The sequence below is a fragment of the Phyllostomus discolor genome, chromosome X, assembly GCF_004126475.2.
Source record: "Phyllostomus discolor isolate MPI-MPIP mPhyDis1 chromosome X, mPhyDis1.pri.v3, whole genome shotgun sequence".
In the NCBI taxonomy this organism is placed as follows: Eukaryota; Metazoa; Chordata; class Mammalia; order Chiroptera; family Phyllostomidae; genus Phyllostomus; species Phyllostomus discolor.
In genome coordinates this window covers 74855527-74872993 of record NC_050198.1, presented here as the reverse complement: position 1 = coordinate 74872993, position 17467 = coordinate 74855527, and the positions used below count along the sequence as shown (strand labels likewise).

The window sequence follows — 17467 nt, the reverse complement described above, 5'->3', positions numbered from 1 at the left end:
ATTTTTAATTAAAATTAAAACATTGGGAAGGGTATCTACACTCAAAAACTAAATTCCCCTGTGCCTGCTAATGCATTTCAGTAAATAAGGGTTTCTTACAACTATTGTAGCCCCACAACAGTAACAACAGACACAAAGAAAAAAGTTCGTATTACAATTCTTTTAAAAGTGTGTTATGATTCTCTAGCCTGGCTTTGAAAAAACATATACCCTAACTAGGAACATGATGTGACTCTGTACTGGTCCTGAAATCCTTATGACAAGCTTAAACCATAACACATGACATCTGAAAATTCTATATTATAATTTTTTGCTGATAGTGTACAGTACAGTTAAAAAGAGCAAATAAAAAAAGCTATGATAAAATTTAAAACACTATAAAAGTCGGTTCTTCTACTGTAGAGGAAACACAGTCCAAAGCACGGCTGATTAATAAATAAGCACTTCATGACAATACCACCTTGTGTTGAATAGGGAAGGGGAAAAAAATGCTAGCGCTGATCTAGTCCCTTGCTCTCAAGAAACTTATAATCAATTTAAATACCAATAATGTCATATGGCCAACAGTCTAAGTTTGACCACAGGAAGGTATTATTTCTAGCTTTTAAGGTCAAAGATGCAGTTCTTAAATGAAAGAATGACCTAAAAGCAAATGACAAGTCTGTGCGAGAGAAAAAAAAGAGAGAGCGAGCGAGGGAGCGAGAGACTCGAGTACTTAATCTTATGTGTAACTTTCTCAATAATTTTCTTCTGTTTTTCTTTTATTTCCGCGTGAATCTAGTACTTGGTGAACCTAAAGAAAAAACAGATAAGATTGCACATGCCCAATCAATAATAAATGTTCAAATATCACACACTGATAAACTGCCAATGATATTTCCTAATAAAGATGTTATAAAAGAAAATGATAGTTTAGGTTTCCCATTAATTCTATATCTTTAAAAACATCATAGTCAAAACAGAGCATTCCCTAGCTCACTCTAACTAAGCTGCTATAAGTAAGCAAAATAATACAATGAGAAACAAGAATGAGTATTCCACAAATTAAGTCCTGAATAATCAAGGGTTGTCTGCACAACCACTTCGAGCTTAACTTTTTATTCCTAAAGAATACTCACATCGTAAAATATTTAGACATGACTGTTAGTATGATCACAGGATAGTTCCATTCCAAGGCCACTAATTGTTAATCTGGTTGTATTCTTTTTATTAAAGCATTCATTCATTCATTCATTCATTCATTCACTTTTAGACAGTGGGGAGGTGAAGGAGACACTGAAAGAAACATCAATGTGTGGTTGCCTCTCACACACCCCACCCTAGTGGGGTCCCACTAGGGACCAGACCCACAAGCCAGGTTTTGTGCCCTGACTGGAAATTGAGCCTGCAACCCTTCGGTTCACAGGCACTGAATCTACTGAGTCACACCAGCCAGGGCTAACCTGGTTGTATTCTTACAGTGACCCAAGGAGTTATCTAAATAGTATCAGAATTCTGAGGCTTGCCATTAATGTAGGATGTACCTTGCCTCCTAAAAAGAAATTTTTTAAAAGAAAGTATTTTTTAAGAAAAAAATTTGTTTTTTAGAGACAGCTAGAGAGGTACAGAGCTAAATAAGTTCTAACCAATGAGGTCATCTAGATGGCAAGATGGAAATCAAGTGCTTGCTTTGACTGTCTGCATAACTGTCCCCCAACTCTCTCTGAGCACTTTATAAAACCAAACTTACTGCATTCCTTAAATATACAGTTTTGAAACAGACTTTAAAGATAGTTTATAAATATATTCTACTAAAGCGTAGATATTGTGCCAGGCCAGCAGCCACTAGGTGCCGATACTTTGCCTGGGATGTTCAAGTTTGGGGCACGTCTGGTCAAGCTGGAGGCATAGGTAAACATGCCTTGCCTCCTCGCACAACCACAGCAAAAATTACAACTAGAATACAAAACAATTACCACCCAGAATTGTCAGAAAATTGAGCTGTATGAAAGTCCAACTACCAAGGAATGAAAGAAGTCCTATTCATCCAGACAGGTAGGAGGGGCAGTGATGCAGAACAGGTGGGTGGTCCCACACCAACGTGTGGTGGATAAAAAACAGGAGGGATACTTTGGGGAGCAAGGGATCCCAGCCCAACACCAGACTACCCAGGCCAGGGTTCCAGTGCCAGGAAGATATGTAAGTAAGTCCCCATAACTTCTAGCTGCAAAAAGCTGTGGGGGTTGGAATGGTAGAAGAAACCATGGGATTCTCAAAAGTTTCTTCTTGAGGGGCCTGAAACGGACTTTGAACTTACAAAGACTTACTCCCTTTGAGCTCCAGCACCAGGGCAGGAGCTGGAAGGGCACTAGTGACATATGGGGAGAAACTGAAGCATCGGGGTGAGTGCCAGGGGACAGCTTCCTCCCAGACAAAACAAGAGGTCAGAAAGTGGCATTGTGTCCGTCCTTGAGCCCACCTCCACACAGAGCCACAGAGCAGCAACACCATATGTGAGATGCCATCAACCTGGTTCACACGGGTTGCCCTGCCCTGGTAATTGCCTAAGGTTCTGCTGCATTCAACTTACCAGTGCACTCTTCTATAATAGGCCACACTACTAAGACAGGGAGTCAAAGCAGCTCTACCTAATACATAGAAACAAACATAGGGAAGCTGCCAAAATGAAGAAACAAAAAAAAAAAAATTAGCCCAAATGAAAGAACAGAACAGGACTCCAGAAAAAGAACTTTTAAAAAATGGAGATAAGCAATCTATCAGATGCAGAGTTCAAAACACTGGTTATTAGGACACTCAAGGAACTCACTGGGTCCTGCAACAGCATAAAAAAAGACCCAGTGAAGTAAAGAGAAATTTACAAGAAAACAACAGTGGAGTGGATGAAGTCGAGAATCAAATCAATGATTTAGAACACAAGGAAGAAAAATAGCATTCAATCAGAACTACAAGAAGAAAAAAAGAATACCCCCCCCAACAAAGATAGGCTAAGGAGCCTCTGGGACAACTTCAAATGTACCAACATTAGAATCACAGGGGTGCCAGAAGAAGAGAAGAGCAAGAAATTGAAAACTTATTTGAAAATATAATGAAAGAAAACTTCCCTAAATTTAGTGAAGGAAATAGACATACAAGTCCAGGAAGCACAGGGAGTCCCAAATAAGATGGACACAAAGAGGACCACACCAAGACGCATCATAATTAAAATGCCAAAGGTTGAAGATAAAGAGAGAATTGTAAAAGCAGCAAGAGAAAAGCAGTTAATTACCTACAGGGGAGTTCCCGTAAGACTGTCAGCTGATTTCTCAAAAGAAACTTTGCAGGTTAGAAAAGACTGGCAAGAAATATTCAAAGTGATGAAAAGCAAGGACCTACAACATAGATTACTCCACCCAGCAAAGCTATCATTTGGAATCAAAGGGCAGATGAAGTGCTTCCCAGACAAGGTAAAGCTAAGAATTCATCATCACCAAGTCATTATTAGATGAAATGTTAAAGGGACTTATATAAGAAAAAAGATCAGAGCTATGAACATTAAAATGGCAATAAATTCACAACTATCAACAGTTCAATCTATAAAACAAATTAAGCGAACAAGCAGAACAGAAATAGAATCATAGATATGGAGATCATTTGGAGCATTATCAACTAAGAGGGGAAGGAGAAAATGAGGGGAAAGGTTCAGGGATTAAGAAGAACAAATTGGTAGGTACTGAAAAGCCATGTGGATATAAAGTACAGTATAAGAAATGGAGCAGCCAAAGTATTTATAAGCATGACCCATGGACATGAACAATGATGTGGAGGTTGCTGGAGGGAATGGGGGATACCAGGAGGTGGAAGGCAAAGGGGGAAAACTGGGACAACTGTAATAGCATAATCAATAAAATATATTAAAAGTAAATAAATAAAATAAAGTAAAATACAAGTTTGGGAAGCTCTAAAACAAACAAACAAAAAAGCTTCCTAAGGGACAAAAAGAATGTACCAACTCTGAAAAGCAGAGAGCACTAAATAAATACAGTGTGACGTACTACCTTCATCTGTATACCACAAACTTAATTTTTTGTGTACAAGAAGTCTTGTCAGGTCAAATTATTTTTCTCAGTATAGGGTTATACTAACATGTATTTGGAAATTAGAAACCAAAGCAAACAAAAGAAAAAAGGAATTTATAAAGATGTAAGTCTCCCAGATAAGGTGCCTATATTTGAAAAGGAATACCATCTGACAGGTTTAGAAAAAAATACTAAATTGGTCAACTCCCTATCCCAGTAAAATACTTGTTTTAAAAAGTGTCTAACCATTACAAAATCCATCGTTCCTATTAAAAACATCTACCTGCCCTGGCTGGCGTAGCTCAGTGGATTGAGTGCAGGCTGCAAACCAAAGCATTGCAGGTTCGATTCCCAGTCAGGGCACATTCCTGGGTTGCAGGCCATGACCCCCAGCAACTGCACATTGATGTTTCTCTCCCTCCCTCCCTCCCTCTCTCTCTCTCTCTCTCTCCCCCCCTCCCTTCTCTCTCTAAAAATAAATAAATAAAATATTTTTAAAAATCTACCATGTGCCAAAGGCAATGCAAGACACTGGACATACACTGGTGGAGAGGACAGCAACGATCTGTGCCCTCATGGAACCACTGGCAATAATAAATGAGAAAATATAGTTATTTCTATAAGGCACCTACCTCTACAGCCACCTAATACTAAACATAAAAATACTAAATTCCATGGCTCTGAATTTTTATTATTTTAATCATTCTCTAGGTAATCAATTAGTCACCAAAACAGTTCTTCACTGCTCAAAAACTATATATTAAAGTTGTTTTGTAACGTAAAGGCCTGGGATAATGTGTAAGTTAGTGGTTTTTGTTTCTTGCATTTTCTAAATGATGTAAACTTCATCTGCAGGAAAAGCTGAAAATTTTTCCCTTTTTACTTTAAATGTCTACATCTGTATATAAACAGTTTGCTTCTTCTAAAGACTTACATTAAAAATTTCACAAGTAGCCCTGGCTGGTATGGCTCAGTGAATTAAGCACCAGCTGCAAACCAAAGGGTCAACAGTTCGATTCCTGAATCCACACAAGCCTTTGTTGCGGGCCAGGTCCCCAGTAGGGGGCATGCAAGAGGCGACCACACATTGGTGTTTCTCTCCCCCTCTTTTTCCCTACCTTCCCCTCTCTCTAAAAGTAAATAAATAAAAATTTAAAAAATTTCACAAGGCACAGCTCAGTTGGTTGGGTGTCATCCCACAAAGCAAAAGGTCACAGATTCAATTTGATGTCTGGTCAGGGCACACGCCTGGGTTGCAGGGCTGGTCCCCTGTAGGGGGACCAGCGATAAATGTTTCTTTCACACATCAATGATTTTTCCCCTCTGTATCTCCCCGCCTTCCCCTCTCTCTAAGAACAAATAAACAAGTAAAATCTTTTTAAAAAGATGGAAAATCTATTTAAAAAAACAAATTTCACAAGTAAGATCTTTAAATGAACACATCACCTGATCTAGGTTGGGGAACTCAAACCTGTAAGAATATGTAATGCTCAATAAAAGTCTGAGTTAAATAAGCAAACTTATCATACCATTTCTGGCCTACTGTAGGTTATTAATATTTTTTTAAATATGCTAAAAGATCACAAGGTGGAGCTCTCACCTAGTGTCAAGGAAAAACTTCTGAGATTTTTATCACATGTACCAATTCTCTATAACTACTATAAAAAGAGTTAACATTCCAACATCTTTGGAGAATAAAGCATAGAAATGGAATTTGCTTTAAAACTTTCAATCAGCCCTGGCTGGCGTAGCTCAGTGGATTGAGTGCGGGCTGGGAACCAAAGTGTCCCAGGTTCGATTCCCAGCCAGGGTACATTCCTGGGTTGCAGGCCATAACCCCCAGCAACAGCACATTGATGTTTCTCTCTCTCTCTCCCTCCCTCCCTCCCTTCCCTCTCTAAAAATAAATAAATAAAATATTAAAAAAAAACTTTCAATCACTACTTTCCTTTTGGGGAAAAAACATATCCAATAAAAACTAGCTTCTATTTCTCCTTACTGAAAACTAAGGGAACACATTTGTAGATAAGTTGCATAATATACTGTAAAACCACTTCCTTAGACTGTGTAAGCCATTAAAGTTTTGTTAAATAAATTCATATGTAATTACTGAATTAAAAAATAATAGGTCATAATAGATTAATTCTGTATGTTAAATTCGAGCAAACATTCTCAAAAGAACTGCTTTTGAATAGAGATCTAAAAGCTGAAACTTCATCACCATAGCTTTTCAATTTATCTATAATGAATACATGTTCATAGCCTGATACTCAAAGTTAAGATTCCAAGTTAATTTGATAAATTAAAAAAAACTTTCTCACCCACTTCTGTAAAATCTTTTGATTTGTTACAAAATCGTTTCAAAGTTCTTCTAACTCAAATCAAGTGGTCTCAAGGCAAAACTTTTACAAACTACAAAACAACCATTATTAAACAAGGTCTCTCAGAATTCATGTATTATTCAGGAGTGGGTGAACATTTAAAATGGCTAGTGTGTTACTTCTTTCCCTAAAAGTACAGAAACATCCAAATGCTAAAAGCCAGCAAATTCAACACATATGTGTATCTAACACTCCTCCCCAAAAGGGTTACACCCTTCTATCCATAAGCTCACATCTAGGAAATGTATATACCCTTCTAAAATGCCAGCATTGTAACACAAACACTTAAATGTAGGAATTAACTGAATGTTTGGCATGGGTTAATTCGTGGTACAAAAATGTAACTAATCTAACACCCATACACTGAAACTACTTACTTATGACTGTGCGGCAACATGAATTAAAATCAACTTTTACTTTCAGGAAGAGGGGAAGGAACAAGCTGGGGCTCAGACTATACACAGATATGGCATCACTATACACTGGCCAGAAACTGAATCCAGAAAGAACTGGAAACATCTACCTGTTCACCCATTTTTAAGTACATGAGAGTAGGTGCTCAGCAATCTTCCTCATTTATTTGTCTATCCACACTCCCCAATACTTTCCAAATGTGACTTTAGTCCTAAACACAATTAGGATCACCTGGCCCAACCTACGTACTCAGCCTGCCCTAGTTCTTGACCATGATTTCTAATTTCTGTAGAAAATCTAGTACGCCACTCATGAACTTCAACAAGTACTACCAGATGGACTTTTTCTTTTGGATGGGGAGAGAGATAAGAAAAAAATTTCTGCCTCACTCCTGCACACCCATTACCCTATCACCCTGTGCTCAGCTGTACCCTATGCCTGAGGATCAATAATACCCTACCTTGTTCTTGCTGCAATGTTATCTGCTAACTCCATCCCAGGAACTGGAATCCCGCACCTAAACCCACCCTAATAAGTCTCCCTGTGTCTCTCCAGTTATCCTAATCTTAACACCACAGTACTGTCCTCCTCTCATCTATCTACCATACTGGCCCTGGCTGCTGCTAGAGACACTGTATACCTATCATACCTGATGGACAGATATCAGCCATCTAATTCCAAATCTGCCCTAACAAGCTGCAGTTGACTAGACATTATCTGGCCCTAACCCAAGATGATCTCAAAAACAGGTAAAATGTTTTTTATTATATACCGTCACCCTAAAATCATCTCAGTCTGCCAAAGTCAATAGCTAAATCATGAGTAATTTTTTAAAGTACTGTCAATGCTCACTCTTCATCGCACTTATACCTGAATACCATGCTCTGCATCTAGCTTTTTGAATTAATTTAAAATATATATAGCCCCACTGACAAAACTTTCTGTCTGTTAAGACATCATGAATATACAGTGGAAAACACAACTGGGTGGAGTAGCTAGCAACATTTCAGAGGTGAGACCCAATAAGCTGGTATGAATGAATATCTACATCTAAAAATCAAATTTACAACAATGAGCTAAATTCATAGGTTAACACTCAAATGGTATACAGCACAATATAAGTACAGTGCATTACTACCATCACACCCACTTCCCACTGGGTGCCACTGGCTCACTGGCAGATTTCAAAGCAAAGGATAACAAGGGAAATCCAAATATTTTATATTCTCTAATTGATTACATCAAAAACTTTCAGCCCTGGCAGGTGTAGCTCAGTTGGCTGAGTGTCATCCCACAAACCAAAAGGTCAAGGGTTCGATTACTGGTCAGGGCACATACAAAGGGCAACCCATGCAGCTCAATGTTTCTCTCTCACACCAATGTTTCTCTCTCTCTCTCTCTCTCTCTCTCTCTCTCTTTCTCCTTCCCTTTCCCTCTCTAAATACATATTTTTAAAAAGATCTCACACTTATTCTTTCAAGGTTGTAAAAAGTATCTGAAATATTGAGTTTATTAATAATTCATATGAAGTTGGAGAGGCAACAAGTGCAATTTGGTTAATAACAACAAAGCCAAAGTGTAAATTAAACTACTTTATAGGCAATAATGGGAAATTTCAATCTAAAATTCAGAATTGCAGTTACTAAGAACAATTTTTTTTTATTTTAGTTTGGCCACAAAATACAGTATGCCATATCTTTGATATTTTTTACCTTCCACTTCTGGTAACCTTATTAAAATATCTAGAATTAGCATCCACTCAATGGAAACCACTAATCTCTATTTACATCCAATGTACATAATTCATAGGTCTGAATTATACTCATATTCAATGCAAATGTGATTCCACAATGAAGTTTATGAACACAGTATACAGGTACTTCCCATTTCTTAGTTCAGATCTAAAAGGTTAGTTCTTTGTTTGGTAATTCTACACAATGACAATGACCAGAGATCACACATATGTTGTACTCTAAAATTATTTTAATTTGCTCTGATCTTAAGCTTTCCTAAAAATTAAGACATGTAAGTTATTTTTAAATTATGTTATGTGTGTATGTATGTATTTATGTATTTATTTTTAGGGAAAGAGGAAAGGAGGGAGGAAGAGGAGAGAAACATCAATCGGTTGCCTCATGCTCACCCCCAACTGGCGACCCAAACTGCAATCCAGGCATGTGCCCTAACCAGGAATTAAACATGCAACCCTTGGGTCTGTGAGACAATGCCCAACCCAATAACCCACACCAGTCAGGGCTAAAACATGTAAATTATTTTTAAAAAGTTAAATTTAAGCCAGAAAAAGATACTACCAAAATATATCGACTGATATGCCCAATGAATATTGATACAAAACCCTTAACAAACTATTGGCAAACTGTTCAACAGCACATTGAAAGTATAATACGGCATGATCAAGTGAGATTTATTCCCTGAATGCAAGGCTAGTTCAACATATGAAAATCAATCATTATAATGTACTACATATTAAGTGAATAATGAACAGCCCTGGCTGGCGTAGCTTAGTGGATTGAGCATGGGCTGTGAACCAAAGTGTTGCAGGTTCGATTCCCAGTCAGGGCACATGCCTGGGTTGCAGGCCACGGCCCCCCAGCAACCGCACATTGATGTTTCTCTCTCTCTCTTTCTCCCTCCCTTCCCTCTCTAAAAAATATATAAATAAAACCTTAAAAAAAGTGAATACTGAACAAAAATAATTCAACTGTGTGTTCATGGGATATTACTATATAAGCAGCAATTTTTAACTGGTGTGCCATGGCATATTGGTATGCTGCAAGGCACACTGGTGTACTGAAAGAATTCTTAAAACATGTAGTACCTGACTATTAGTTGGAGGGCTGACCTCCTTTCAATAAAAAAAAGTGACAACAGTCACACAACAACAGCCATCTGCTGTGAATAAATCAAAATTACACCGTTTTCTTGTCAGATTGGTAAAAATATATTTTTTGGCATGCTGTAGACTTTTAGACATTAATTTATGTGCACCATGATATGAAAAAGGTTGAAATCGCTGTATTAAACAATGATGCCTTAAAAAATAAAAAAGAAAGAGAGTGACAGACCAAAATTACCTTTGTGATAATCTCAACTGATGCAGGAAAAAAGCATAAGATTCAACACCTTTTCATGATAAAAATGCTCAACAAACTAGGAATAGAAGGAAAGTACCCCAAAATAATAAAGGACACTTATGAAAAGCTCACAGCTAATATCATATTGAATGGTAACCTACTGAAAGCTTTCCAAAGTCAGGAACAAGACAAGGATATGCAGTCCTACCACTTCTGTTCAATACAGTATTGGAAGTCCTACCCAGAGCAATTAGGCAAGAAACAGAAATAAAAGGCATCCAAACTAGAAAGAAAGAAGTAAAATTATCTACATTCACAGATGATAAGCTCTTACATGTAAAAAACCCTAAAGATTTCACACACAAACACAACCTGTTTGAATAAAAAAAAGTCAGCAAAGCTGCAGGATACAAATCAACACACAACAATCAGTTGTGTGTCTATATACAGTGAACAATCCAAAAAGGAGATTAGGAAAACAATTTCCATTTACAACAGCACCAAAAAGAATCCAATACTTAGGAATAAACCTAACCAAGAAGGTGAAACACACACTGAAAATTATAAAGCACTGCTAAATGAAGTTAAAGAAAACACAAATAAATAGAAAGATACCCCACTCATGGATTGGAAGACTATATTGCAAGGATATAAAAATTTGGGTCCATGCTACCCAAAGCAATCTACAGATTCAACACAATCCCAAGAACAATTTTTTATAGAAATAGAAAAATTCATTATGAAATTGAAGGAACTCCAAATAACTAAAACAATTTAGAAAAAAGGAACAAAGTTGAAAGAATCACACTTCCTGATTTCAAAACATCACCAAGCTACAGTAATCAGAGCAATGTGGTACTGGCATAAACAGAGATACACAGACCAATGGAATACAATATAAAGACCAGAAATACATCCTGACATACATATTTAAATAATTTTTTGACAAGGATGCCAAGACCACTCAATGGGGAAAAGACAGTCTCTTCACCAAATGGTGCTGGGAAGACTGTATGTCTACATGTAAAAGAATGAAATCGGACCATTCATTATCTCACACCATATACAAAAATTAATTCAAAATCAATTCAGATCTAAATGTAAGACTTAAAACTATTAAACTCTGGGGAAAAAAAAAACGGGAAAAGCTTCACAACACTGAACTTAGCAATGATCTCTTAGATATGACACCAAAAACATAGAGTACTAGAAGGAAAAAGAGAGAAACAGGATTACATCAAAACTTTTACAGACCAAAGAACATAATCAACAGAGTGTAAAGGCAACCTACAGAATGGGAGAAAATATGTGCAAACCATATACCTGATAGGAAGTTAATATCCAGAATACATTTAAAAATTTCTACAACAACCACCAAAAAAATCAAATTACCCAAATAAAAATGGGCCAAGGACTGAAAGGAAAACCACTATGACATACCATTCCACACCTTCTGGGATGGCTAGATTAAAAAAGACACACAATAACCAGTGTTGGCAAAGATGTGAAAAAACTTAACCACCATGTACTGTTGGTAGGATTGTAAACTATACAACTACTATGGAAAACAGCAAGGAGGTTTCTCAAAAATTTTAAAATAAAACTGCCATATGATCGATCCAGCAAACCCCACTTCCATGTATACATATACCCAAAACAATTGAAAGCTGGGTCTCAAAGAGATAGCTGCACACCCACACTCATAGCAGCAGTATTCACAATAGCCAAGAGGTGGAAGCAGACCACATGCCCATTAACAGCATGTGGCATATACATACAATGGAGTATTATTCTTCCTTATGAAGAAAGGAAATCCTGTCACATGCTACAACATGGATGAAGCTTCAGGGAATTTTAGTAAATGAAATAATCCAAGTAGTCACAAAAAGAAAAATACAGGCATGGGCAAAAGTAGGTTTACAGCTGTTAACATGGAAAAAAAGACATACAGGTTAATTACAACAGCTTTATTAACTGTTTCATATACTTACAACTATAAACCTACTTTTTGCCCACCCCTATTTTATATGATTCTACTTATATGATATATCTAAAGTAGCAGTCCAATTCATAGAGACAGAAAGTAGAATGGTGGTTACCGGGGGTGGAGGGAGCTTAAAAAGGGACATCATTATTTAATGTGCATAGAGTTTCAGATTTTCCAGACAAAAAATTCCAGAAATCTGTTTCACAAAAGTGTCTATTTCCTTAATGCTGCTGAACAGTCCACTTAAAAAGTGATTCCGATGGCAAATGTTATTGGGGGGTTAACACAATAAAAAATTTAAATTTAAATTCCCTTTTATCAAGCAAGCGTCCCTCATGTCACAGAGACTCACAAGATTTTACCAATCCAATGAGAACACCTTTTCACTGAAAAAAGGGTACTAGTATACACTATAACTATTGATATCTTTTGAAATATAGATTTATTAATTAAGACATGGGCCATTGGTATCTACACTCAGAATACTTTGACATGGGAAGGAATATCAGAGGAAAAGGGAAAGGGTATACAGGAACAAGTATGATGGACACATGGACAAAAACTGGGGAGGGGGTGGAAATGGCAGGGAAGTGGGGAGGGATGGGTAGGTGGGTTGGGATGGGAGTAAAGGACAGAAAACTGTACTTGAACAATGATTAAAATAAAATAAAATAAAATAAAAATAAAAATAAAAATAAAAAACAAAATGAAGAAAATAAAAGAAAATAAAAGAAAATCTAAACCCTAAAGAAAAAAAAAACAAGAATACTTTGACAGATTGTTTTGTCTCCCATTTAATATGGTGAAAGTGAACAAAAGCTTGTGTAACTTTATGGCGAAGGATCCAAAGAGATACCCAGCTTACCCAAAAAACTAACAACAAAAAAACATGGAACCACTTGAACAATGCAAGCTAATCCCAGCTACATTTTTAAAGTTACTCACCACAGGTTACCCATCATAGCGTATGAAAACTATCGCTGAAACCCACTGAACAAATGTTCAACATTTCTCTCGTTCAAAATTTGATGGTACAAGCCTCATAGTTACTCATTCACAAACAGCATATAACTTAAAGCCAGAAAAAAAGCAACACAAACCTTCTAGCAGCAGTTCAGGAAAGCTACAGTAAAGGGCTAGTATGATAGAATGGCCTCACATGATGATACCAAGAATTAGGAGTGACTGATCCCTAAAATGCAGCATGTAATCCCATTAACCTTGGGGAAGAGAGCTTATATTAGCATACATCCTAAACATAATTCAGTAAGAAGAGTATCAAAATGTTTTGTATGTGTATATTACTGGTATTAGATATGAGGAGTCCTCACATTTGTCCAATATCCTATTCCATGTAGTTTTTATATATCCATGAGTGTACTTCATCTACTTTTGTATACCAACCAATTGTGAGAGAGGCAACAGAAAACTCTCAATTCAAGCTCTAAGATGACAAGAATTTTTTAAACTTTTGTATAGCACTGACACCAAAAGACTACCTTTTTTAAAAAACCACAAGTATACTATGCATCCTGCAAAACATCCCCCAAAGGATTATCTAAATGCTCAGAAAGGAAGTGAAATGAACCAGCAAACATTCAATATTAAAACCAATACTATGTTATTACTAAGGGCAAATACAGCATATACTAGAACTAATGTTTATATGTGTTAGATATACTTGAAAGTATACTGCAGAGAACCTGAAACTACTATCTTAAATTTATAATTATGGCAACTTTGCTTTTATGACATACTTTGTTCTAACAATCATTTATCTCCTAAGCCATTAGTCAAGGAAATTGAGGAAATTTCCTCAATTAGAGGAAATTTCTCAATTAGAAAATTCTTCTACAGAAAACAATTTGTTGTAACGATCCACTTCACAAAAGGTGTAGCAAAATCTGAGAACATGTATGAGAAGATTCTTCATATGCAAATATTTCCTACCTTATTCTATGATTACTTTGGCAAAAATGCTAAAAATACTATTTTTATCAAGAAAAACAATCTTGGACTTCTGGCCAACATAGAGGCATAGGTAGACACACTGTGCCTCCTTACACAACCAAAAAAGGACAACAACAATTAAAAAAACAAAAAACAACCACAGCTGACAGAAAATCCAACTGTATGGAAGTCCGACAAGCAAGGAGTTAAAGAAGAAACATTCATCCAGACCCGCAGGAGAGGCGGAGGCAGGCAGCCCGCTGAGAAGACTCGAGGTGAGGCAGCAGCTGGAAGACCAGGGTGGGCAAGGCAGCAGCTGGCAGAGTGGAGAACAACTGGGAAGCGAGATACACCAAGTAACCCAAGGTTCCAGTTCGGAGAAATAAAGCCTCAAAGCCTCTGTCTGAAAACACCTGTGGGGGTTGAGGCAGTGATAGAAACTCTCAGCCTCATGGGAGAGTTCGTTGGAGAGACCCACAGGGTCCTAGAATGTACACAAACCCACCCATCAGGGAATCAGCACCAGAAGGGCCCAATTTGCTTGTGGGTAGCAGGGCAAGAGACTAAAAACCAGCAGACAGTAGAGGAAGGGGCTTGGTTCACTCTCCAACATACAGAGTCACAATGTGGGTTGCCCCACCCTGGTGAACACCTAAGACTCCGCCCCTTACTACATAACAGGCACTCGAGAAAAAAAAAATGGCCCAAATGAAAGAACAGATCAAAGTTCCAGAAAAAATACAACTGCACGATGAAGAGATAAGCCAATCTATCAGATGCAAAGTTCAAAATGCTGGTAATCAGGATGCTCACAGAATTGGTTGAGTATGGGGACAAATTAGAGGAAAAAATGAAAGCTATGAAGAGTGCAATAAAGGGAAATGTACAGGGAATCAGCAGTGATGAGAAGGAAACTGGGACTCAAATCAACGGTGTGGGGGGGTCAGAAAGAAGAAACACTCAACCAGAACAGAATGAAGAAACAAGAATTCAAAAAATGAGCAGAGGCTTAGGAACCTCCAGTACATCTTTAAACATTCCAATATCCAAATCATAGGGGTGCCAGAAGGAGAATAGCAAGAAATAGAAAACTTATTTGAAAAAAAAAAATGAGCGAAAGACAAGGACCTACATCCCAGATTGCTCTATCCAGCAAAGCTCTCATTTAGAATGGAAGGGCAGATAAAGTACTTCTCAGATAAGGTCAAGTTCAAGGAGTTCATCATCACCAAGCCCTTATTTTATGAAATGTTAAAGGGACTTATCTAAGAAAAGAAGGTAAAGAAAAAACATGTATAGTAAAAAGACAGCAAACTCACAATTATGAACAACCACACCTAAAGCAAAACCAAAAGAAACTAAGCAAACAACTAGAACAGGAACAGAACCACAGAAATGGAGATCACATGGAGGGTTAGCAACAGGGGAATGGGAGGAGGAGAGAGGGGGAAAAGGTACAGAGAATAAGTAGCATAGATTGTAGGTTGAAAATAGATAGGGGGAGGTAGCCCTGGCTGGCATAGCTCAGTGGATTGAGCGCGGGCTGCGAAACAAAGTGCCGCGGGTTCGATTCCCAGTCAGGGTACATGCCTGGGTTGCAGGCCATGACCCCCAGCAACCGCACATTGATGTTTCTCTCTCTCTTTCTCTCTCCATTCCCTCTCTAAATAAATAAGTAAAATCTTAAAAAAAAACCTTAAAAAAAAGAAAATAAATAGGGGGAGGGTAAGAATAGTATGGGAAATGTAGAAGCTAAAGAACTCATAAGTATGACACATGGACATGAACTAAAGGGGGGGGTATGGGTGGGAGAGGGTGTACAGGGTAGAGGGGAGTGAAGGGGGAAAAAGGGACAACTGTGATAGCATAATCAATAAAATATATATATAAAAAAGAAAAGCACTGCTTTTTCTCACCAAGAATAAATTTAAAATAAAATGTATTCGTGAATTTTAAAAAAGAGAGACTTATCTAAGAAAAAGATCAAAACTGTGAATAGTAAAATGACAACTCGAAACTATCCACAACTGAACCTAAAACAAACAAACAAACAAACAAAGCAAGCAAAGGACTAGAATAGGAACAGAATCACAGAAATGGAGATTCACATCAAGGGTTATCAGCAGGGAGGGGCAGGCAGGAGAATGGGGGGAAAGGTACAGGGAATAAGAAGCAGAAATGGTAGGTACAAAATAGACAGGGAAGTTAAGAATAGTATGGGAAATAAAGAAGCCAAAAAACTTACATGTACAACCCAAGGACGTGAACTAAGGGAGGAGGAATGATGGCAGGAGGGGGGAGAAATAATGGTGGGAGGGGGATGCAGGGCAGAGGGGGATAAAGGGGAGGAAAAAAAGGGACAACAGTAAAATATATTTAAAATAATAAAACCAATAAACAGCAAAATAAAATGTATATATGGGTGCATTTGCTTGTCTGTACAGAAAGAAAAATTCTGGAAGTATTAACAAAAAAACATTTTAAAAGCTGTCTATACAGGGAGGAGATGAAAGAAGGAATAAGGTGGCAGGAATCTCTAGACATGTCTATGTGTATCTTTTTATATAATTTTAACTTTTGATTTAGGAAAATTAATTACCTGTTAAAACAATGAAATTGAAATTTTGAAATCCCTATGGTTGAAAACATTAGAAAAAAACCTTAATCTATAATGTATATCAAATAAATACCATGAACATATGGAGAGAACATTTACAGTAAGAGTTTAAAGAAAAAGACTTTATCCATAGTGGAATGAATTCTAAGAACAAAAAGAAATATAAAGAAAAATTTAACTTTACTTAATACTTTTGTTGTTTGTTGTAGTGCTGATTCCATTCTTCTGAAGTTATTATATGATAGCAAATAAGTAATCATACTAATATCAAGAATCAAGAACTTTGCTCTGGCTGATGTGGCTCAGTGGTTGAGTGCTGGCCTGTGAATCAAAGGGTGGCCAGTTGGATTCCTAGTCTAGGGCACATGCATGGGTTGCAGCCAGGGCTCCCATAAGGGGCGCGAGAGAGACAACTACACATTGATGTTTCCCCTCTCTTTTTGCCTCCCTTCCCCTCAATAAATACATATATACATACATACATAAATAGGTAAGAACTTAAATAGTGTAAGAAGAGATGATTATCTAGAAACTTTAATAACACATGCTAAAATCGAAGGAAATGCAAATAAAAAACACAATGAGATATCATTATAACCTGTCAGAACGGTCACAACAAAAAGGAGTAACAAACCCAAATCATAACAAAGATACAAAGAAAGTGATTCTCATATATTATTGCTGGTGGAAATGTAAAATGGTACAGCCACTCTGGTAAAGAGATTAGAAGTTTTTTTCTAAAATCCCTACACACTCACCACAAAAAACGAATGATGATTATGTGATGGAATAGAACATTAGCTAAAACTATGGTGGTAATCATATTGCAATATAAAAATGTACCAAATAAATACACTGTGCAACTTATATGTAAATCATATCAATAAATTTTAAATTTAAAAACCAAACACACATTTGCCATTAACTATGTGGAGGTCACAGCTGATGTGAGAGATACAAAGTATATT

The 17467-nt window shown here is 37.1% G+C and overlaps 1 protein-coding gene across 6 annotated transcripts in view; it reads right to left on the bottom strand.

The window, feature by feature from the left end:
- The window catches only part of STAG2 (stromal antigen 2), a 127617-nt gene that overhangs the window by 75656 nt on the left and 34494 nt on the right, over positions 1-17467 (bottom strand). The gene's annotated exons all lie outside the window — the stretch shown is intronic.